This window comes from Apium graveolens, chromosome 7 (genome assembly GCF_009905375.1).
Source record: "Apium graveolens cultivar Ventura chromosome 7, ASM990537v1, whole genome shotgun sequence".
Taxonomy (NCBI): Eukaryota; Viridiplantae; Streptophyta; class Magnoliopsida; order Apiales; family Apiaceae; genus Apium; species Apium graveolens.
This window is the reverse complement of record NC_133653.1, coordinates 187624937-187633377: the sequence shown is the minus strand read 5'-3', so window position 1 is coordinate 187633377 and position 8441 is coordinate 187624937. Positions and strand designations below refer to the sequence as shown.

The 8441-nt window shown below is 37.0% G+C and overlaps 1 non-coding gene across 1 annotated transcript; it reads right to left on the bottom strand.

Moving 5' to 3' along the window:
- Positions 1–6039: 6039 nt before the first annotated feature.
- LOC141676119 (small nucleolar RNA R71) lies at positions 6040–6146 on the bottom strand. The gene has a single exon (XR_012556726.1). It is a non-coding gene; the product is annotated as a small nucleolar RNA R71 (small nucleolar RNA).
- Positions 6147–8441: the final 2295 nt, after the last annotated feature.

Genomic DNA, 8441 nt, shown 5'->3' with positions numbered 1-8441 from the left:
TTTTATTCTAACCCAAATTTTCAGAAAACCTAATTCTCTCCACCTCCTCCTCCTCCTTAGCATCGTTTTCTTGGTGGATACCGGTGGAGTGCTTCACGTTTGAGGAGCAGCTGCTAAGGATCTCCGATCGTTGCTTTTGGATCGCTATTAAAGGTTAGTAATCGATTCATATGTTTTAATCACGATTTATATGCTTTTATTTGGATTTTATATGTGTAAAAGTGTTTTACCATGCCTCCGCTGCGATATAAATCCAACATTGATTACGTCTAGATAATCTGGATCTGTAGCTTTCAGGTACATGAGCATCTTCACCTTCCATGTTGGATATTCAGTCTTTTTCAGAATGGAAATTTTAATGCTTTCATACTTGTTCAGAGACATGTTTAAATCGTTTCTGATTGTAAATTTATCGGTGAGCTCTGATACCAATTGTTGCCCAGTAAAGATATAATTGTTTAAGGGGGGTTGGATACAATTGTATAAATGTTTCGAACAAGTAATAAAATATAACAACTTTTATATTTATGATAAAAACTGTTACAAAATCTTCTCAAAAAATACTGATGTTTTTGAGAGCTGCTAGGTCGAATGATCCTCGAGTATAATTCAACTAAGTGATGACCTAAACTGTGTTTATATATTACACAGCTACAACAGATTAATCTTAGATATGCATTATCAAAAACTAACTGAAAATGATGCATATCTTAAACTAAACAGATAAAGTCCTATAACTCAGACGTAACAGATTTCTGCTCCACATTATAAGGAACAGAACAAATCCTTTAATGCTGACTGTCTTCAAATACAGATGTCATACAAATGCTGATGACATACCAAATCCTGACGATACATCAGATCCTGATGACATCTGAACAGCCAGATCCTGAGCTTCTTTTGATCATTGAGAATTCAATATGTAACAATACAGGCTGTAAGTAAATTCGACGGATAATGCTTAAAATTAACGGCTAAGATTGAGTGCAATTTGATGGATAATGATAAAAGTACCTAAAGTAATAATTGATACTTCGATGGATGATAAGATTTAACGGATATTCATTTTCAATGGATAATGAACATCCGCCGAGATGTAAATTCTGACTTAGCCAAAATTTACATTTGACAAGAAATATAAGATATTATTCTGGCTACAATTCAAACTGCTTAGACATCAAAACATATTAAGAGTAATTAAGCATACCTAACTCACTTACCAACCTAGTAAAGGTGGATTCATCAAGTGGCTTGGTAAAGATGTCTGCAAGTTGCTTCTCACTTGGAACAAAATGAAGTTCCACAGTACCATTCATTACATGTTCTCTAATAAAATGGTACTTGATGTCAATGTGCTTGGTCCTTGAATGTTGTACTGGATTTTCAGTGATTGCAATAACACTTTTGTTGTCATAGAAAATAGGAATCTTATTTACCTGTAGACCATAGTCCAATAATTGATTTTTCATCCATAAAATATGTTCACAACAACTACCGGAAGCAATATACTTAGCTTCAGCTTTAGAAGTAGAGACTGAATTTTGATTTTTACTGAACTAGGATACTAGCTTGTTTCCTAGAAATTGACATGTTCTTGTTGTACTTTTTCTATCAATTTTACAACCTGCATAGTCTGCATCTGAATAACCAGTTAGATCAAAACCAGAATATCTAGGATACCAAATGCCAAGTTTTGGTGTTTCTTTGAGATATCTGAAAATTCTCTTAATAGCTACTAAATGAGATTCTAAAGGATCATCCTGAAATCTAGCAAAAAGACAAGTAGCAAATATTATATCTGGCCTACTAGCTGTTAAATATAAAAGTGAATCAACCATGCCTCTATAGCTTGAAATATCCACAGACTTTTCAGTAGTGTTTAATTCAAGTTTAGTTGCAGTGGCCATGAGAGTTTTTGCAGATGTATAATCCATTAAGTCAAACTTCTTCAAGTGATCATAAATATATTTGGTTTGAGTAATGAATATTCCATCACTAACTTGATTAACTTGTAAACAAAGAAAGTAAATTAGTTCTCCCATCATGCTCATTTCATATTTACTTTGCATCAATTTGGCAAACGTTTTGCAAAGTTTTTCATCTATAGAGCCAAATATAATATCATCTACATAAATTTAAACAAGTATACTAGAGCCATTAACATTTCTAAAGAATAAAGTTTTGTCAACAGTACCTATTGTGAAGTGATTTTCTAAGAGAAACTTTGACAAAGTATCATACCAGGATCTAGGTGCTTGCTTCAATCCATAAAGTGCTTTAGAAAGATAGTAGACATATTTTGGAAAATTTGGATCTTCAAAACCAGGAGGCTGACTGAAATAGACTTCCTCCTCTAAATCTCCATTCAGAAAAGCACTTTTGACATCTATTTGATAGACCTTGAAATTGACATGGGCTGCATAGGCTAGGAAAATTCTGATGGCTTCAAGTCTTGCAACAGGAGTGAAATTTTCATCAAAATCTATTTCTTCTTGTTGACAGTAGCCCTTAGCAACCAATCTAGATTTGTTCCTGACCACTATGCCATTTTCATCCATCTTGTTTCTAAATACCCACTTGGTATCAATAGGATTGTTTCCTTTAGGCTTGGGTACCGACTTCCAAACTTTATTCCTTTCAAACTGGTTTAGCTCCTCCTGCATAGCTAAAACCCAATCAGGATCCAATATAGCTTCTTCTAACTTTTTAGGTTCTTCCTGAGATAAAAAGTTGCTATATAGATATTCCTCTTGAGTTGCCTTTCTTGTTTGTACTCTTGAATATATATCACCAATGATCAATTCAAATAGGTGATCTCTAGTCCATTTTCTCTGTTGAGGTAGATTAGCTCTAGATGAAGAAGCCTCATTGTTGTCTTGATGAGTTACAGAGTTTTGATTGTCAGAAACTCCCCCTGAGTTTCTGGATCTTTGACTTGAAATTGGAGTTCTTTCTGATTGTGATCTAACTTGGATTTCAACTCCTATTGATGGATCAACGGATGTTATTCTTTGCTTATCAATGGATGATGCAGATTATCTTTCAACGGATGATGCACTTGGTCTTTCGACGGATGTTGAATTATGTGCTTGATTAGTTGTAAATTTTTCTGCATTGTCCTTGGATATTTATTCTTGATCACTTTCATCATTACTTTCATCACAAATCATCTCAACATTATCAAAATTGAGGTTTTTATGGAAATCTCCATCTTGCAGTCCTTCAATCTTTTTATCATCGAACACAACATGTACATATTCCATAACAATGCTTGTTCTAAGTTTGTAGACTCTATATGCTTTTTGAACTGCATATCCAATAAAAATGCCTTCATCTGCTTTGGCATCAAACTTTCCATGCTGATCAGTTGATTCCTTAAGATATAACATTTACAGCCAAAGACATGATGAAAGTTTAGTGTTGGCTTCCTATTCTTGAACAATTGGTAGGGTGTCATGCATTTTGCTTGATTAACCAAAGAAGTATGTTGGTAAAAATTATGTTGGTAACTTTCATTTTTCCAACATTATTCTTGCAGCTTCAATAAAAGATCTGTTCTTTCTTTCCACCACTCCATTTTGTTGTGGAGTTCTTACGGCTGAAAACTTATGCATGATCCCATTCTCTTCACAAAAAGATCTCATCACAAAATTCTTGAACTCAGTTCCATTATCACTCCTGATTCTTCTTACTTTGAAATAAGGATGATTGTTGACTTGTCTTATGTGATTGATGATGATTTCACTAGCTTCATCTTTGGATTTTAGAAAATATGTCCAAGAGAACTTTGAGAAATCATCCACAATTACTAGACATTATCTTTTCCTTGAGATGGACAATACATTGACTGGTCCAAATAAGTCCATGTGCATGTTGAGTTGCATTTATGACACTTTATTACACTCCACAAAGCTTTGAATTGGTGTATTTGTACTCAAGTTGTTGGTGTTTTAATGTGTTTTCTAGTATTTTGCATTTTCAGGCATTATCTAGGTAATCAGGTGAATTAACATTGTTTTGGTGCTAATTTAGTGTTAAGATGGTGTTGGAATAAAAGCTCTTGGAAAATCGGCTCAAATCAGCAAGGAAAATGAAGAAGTAAGAATCTTATTCAGGAGGTCAGCGCCCCGCGCTGTGATAGCGCGCGCCCGCGCTGTGATAGCGCGCGCCCGCGCTGTGATAGCGCGCGACCGCACCCAAAGTCCACCAGAAACTTAACGCACCCGCGCTGGTCAAGCGTGCGGCCGCGCCAGGTCGAGAACAGAAATCCTGATTCTATTGGGCTTTTGATCCAGAAGACTTTTACTCTGTATGGGGCTGCTATATATATACATAAATAAGTTCATTTTTTATAACAAGACATACCAAAGCAGAAGGAGAAGGCGTAAGATGACCGTTTTAGCACAATTCAACCAAGGCGAAGAAGATCTAGTTTAACTTGTGATTCTTTGTTTAAGTTGTAACGTTGGATGCTAGTTTTCTTATTTTTGAACCTATACTCTTGTTTTGTACTTTGTTTATTATTCATTTATAAAGACTAAGTTTATTATACCATGTTTTCATCGGAACCCACGTTGATGATGAGTCCGACTATGGGCTAATTATTATCGTGGGGTTCTAGCGGATTTATTTATGGATTTCTTTGGTTGATTTGTTTCAATGCCCTAGTGTGTGGTGATTGTATGATAACCTATTATTGGTTGTGTTTATTCGTCTTATGAGAATCACGAACTTATAAGATAGTGTGTTAATTCTTAATGAAGCGAAAGTGAATTTAAGGGTTTAGAACTTACCATCCTAGCATAGGTTCATGTGTTATTGTTATGCATGATTCGTAGGTAATTTTAACCATCTTACTTGCCCTATGTAATCATGATAGATAACTTGTGATTTAATCTGTTATGTTGTCAAATTCTATAGACATATAGGGTCTCAATATAATTGGTGTCTATTCAGCTTCTATCTCTTTTGTGGATGTCTGGTAGTATGGTATTCGTGCAACGAAAGTTGGCATTTATCAGTTTCGTTTATCTAATTAGTGTCATCACCATTACATGCTAAGGTTAAGAATAAAAAGACTATTGAATGAAGTATGTAATGAAGTTAGAATCCTATGTTTGTCATATATATTAATTCAACCATTCTTATTCTCTTAGTTATAATTGTTAGTTAAATTCTTATTTATAAACAATCTCAATCTGTTAATCGTCTTAGTATTGAATATTAGTCATATCATTGTTGCATAAGTGCATAAATTACAAAGTTAACCTAAACCAGTCTCTGTGGGAACGAATCTGATTTATATCTTATACTACTTGCGAATGCGTATACTTGCATGAATTTTAGCACGTGTTTAGCGACTAACAAGTTTTTGACACCGTTGCCGGGGACTCGATTTTAATTTTTAGTTTATGTGTTTGTCATCAGTGGTCGTTAAAGTTCGTTGACTCGAACATTATTACTTATATGTTTCCTTGCCTTATTTCAAGTACTCTAGCGAGCGTGTATGCATACGCGTTCTGGGTCTCGTAAGAGAACGGTGGATAAATCCGAGGAAGAAGCTGTAGCATGGTTCGAAAGGAAGTTGTTGAGGACGAAAAGAAGGTAGAAGAAGAAGAAGAGAAAGTCGAGGAACCAGTTTTAGTAGTGATGGGAGATCAAGTAGAAATTACTAAGGCTTTGATGGACTATTCTCAGCCTAAGATCAATGATATTCAGTCAAGCATCATCAGACCAGCCATCTCGGCTAACGCTTTTGAGATCAAGTCAAGCACGATTCAGATGATACATAACTCAATTCAGTTTAAGGGTTCTCCTAAAGAAGACCCCAAAATGCATATCAGGGATTTTATCGAGATCTACGACACTTTCAAGTTCAATGGTGTGACTGAAGATGCCATCAAGCTGCGACTCTTCCCATTCTCTCTGAGGGATAAAGCAAAGTGATGGTTACATTCTCTACCACTAGCGTCTATCACCACATGGGAGGATCTTGCTCAAAAGTTTTTCACTAAATTCTTCCCTATGGCGAAGAAAGCTGCAATCAGGAATGCTCTTACTCAGTTTGCTCAGCAAACTGGAGAATCTCTGTGTGAGGCTTGGGATCGATATAAGGAGATGCTAAGGAAGTGCCTACACCATGGCATGCCTGATTAGATGATTATAAACTATTTTTATAATGGATTGGGTGCTACTTCTAGACTTATTCTCGATACAGCATTGGGAGGAGCCTTGTGGGCTAAGAGCTACAATGAAGCTTATGAATTGATTGAACTAATGGCTGCTAATGAATACCAGAATCCTTTTCAGAGGCTAACTCAGTGTAAAGTAGCTGGAATTCTGGAGTTGGATGCAGCAACTGCTATAGCTGCCCAACTTAAGGCCTTGATGATGAAGGTGGACAATTTGACTAATTATGGCGTTAATCAAATCTCTAGTGTCTGTGAGCTTTGTGCTGGTGCCCATGAGACTGATCAGTGTGTTATTTTTAGTGAATCGGCTCAGTTCGTGAGCAACTTTCAGCGATCGCAACAACCTGTGCCAGCCACCTATCATCCTAACAACCGCAATCATCCTAATTTCAGCTGGAGCAACGCTTAGGATTCGGTTCAACAGCCTTATCAGTAGTACCCAGCTAAGCGGTACAACACCCTGGTTTTCAGCAACCACAATATGCACCAAGACATCAACTCCAGTTATAACAAGTTAATGAAAAATCTGAATTAGAGGAGTTGAAACTCATGTACAAAAGCCAAGTTGTTTCTATCAAGACCTTGGAAAATCAAATTGGACAAATTACCAATGCCTTGCTAAATCGTCAACCTGGTACACTACCTAGTGACACTGAAGTACCAGGAAAGAGGGAAGCTAAGGAGCAGGTGAAGGCAATCACCTTGAGGTCAAGGAAGGTTGCGAATCCCGAACAAACTCAAGATTCAAATGAAAAAGCTGGGGCTGAAGAAGAAGTAGAGCAATAGGAAGCAGAAGTGGAACCAAGGAAGACTACTGTTGAGCACACTCCTTCTGAAGGTAATACAAGGGAGAAACAGATCTATCCTCCACCGCCTTTTCCTAAGCGGCTGCAGAAGAAAAAGCTGGATAAGCAATTTGAGAAATTTCTGGAGGTGTTCAAGAAACTTCATATCAACATACCTTTCGCTGAGGCTCTTGAGTAGATTCCTAGTTATGCAAAGTTTATGAAAGGTATTCTCTCTCGAAAAGTGAAGCTAGATGATTTAGAGACTGTCGCTCTCACGGAGGAATGCAATGCTGTTCTGTAACAGAAGTTGCCTTCAAAGATTAAAGATCCGGGAAGCTTCACTATTCCATGTACTATTGGAAAGTGTCTTTTGACAGATGCTTATGTGACTTGGGAGCTAGCATCAATCTGATGCCTTTGTCAATCTTCAAGAAGTTGAACTTGCCTGATCCAAAACCTACTTATATGACTTTGTAGTTGGCCGATCGTTCTATTACATATCCTCGAGGTATTGTGGAAGATGTCTTGGTCAAGGTTGATAAACTCATCTTCCCTGCTGATTTTGTAATTCTTGATTTTGAGGAGGATAAGAAGATTCCCATAATCTTGGGAAGACCTTTCCTGGAAACTGGCCTTACCTTGATAGATGTGTAGAAGGGTGAGCTTACAATGCGAGTGCTGGATCTGAATTTAACTTTTAATGTGTTCAATGCTATAAAATTTCCTTTGGAAAATGAGGAGTGCTTAAAAGTGGAGTTGGTCGATTCTGTGGTTACTTCAGAACTTGATCAATTGCTAAGGTCTGATGCCTTAGAGAAGGCCTTGTTGGGGAATTCAGAAGGTGAAAATGACGAAGGTGAAGAACAATTGTAATATCTGAATGCTTCTCCCTGGAAGAGGAAGATTGATATGCCTTTTGAATCTCTTGGAATGGAGGAGTTGAACAAAGCTCCTAAACGCCCCAAGCCATCTATTGAGGAAGCTCCCATTCTTGAGCTTAAGCCTTTACCTGAACATTTGAGGTATGCATTTTTTGGTGATGCATCTACTTTGCCTATTATTATTTCAAATCGGCAATTGGATGGACTATAGCAAATATTAAGGGAATCAGCCCTTCTTATTGCATGCATAAAATTCTGCTAGAAGAAGGTAGCAAGCCTACGGTTGAGCATCAAAGAAGACTTAATCCGATCATGAAGGAAGTAGTGAAGAAATAGATTCTTAAGTGGCTGGATACAGGGATTATTTATCCCATTTTTGACAGTTCTTGGGTGAGTCTAGTTCAGTGTGTACCAAAGAAGGGAGGTATCACAGTTTTTGCTAATGAGAAGAATAAGCTCATTCCTACTCGAACAGTCACGGGATGGAGAGTTCGTATGGACTACAGGAAGCTGAACAAGGCCACTAGGATGGATCACTTCCCTCTGCCTTTCATTGACTAGATGCTCGACATGTTGGTTGG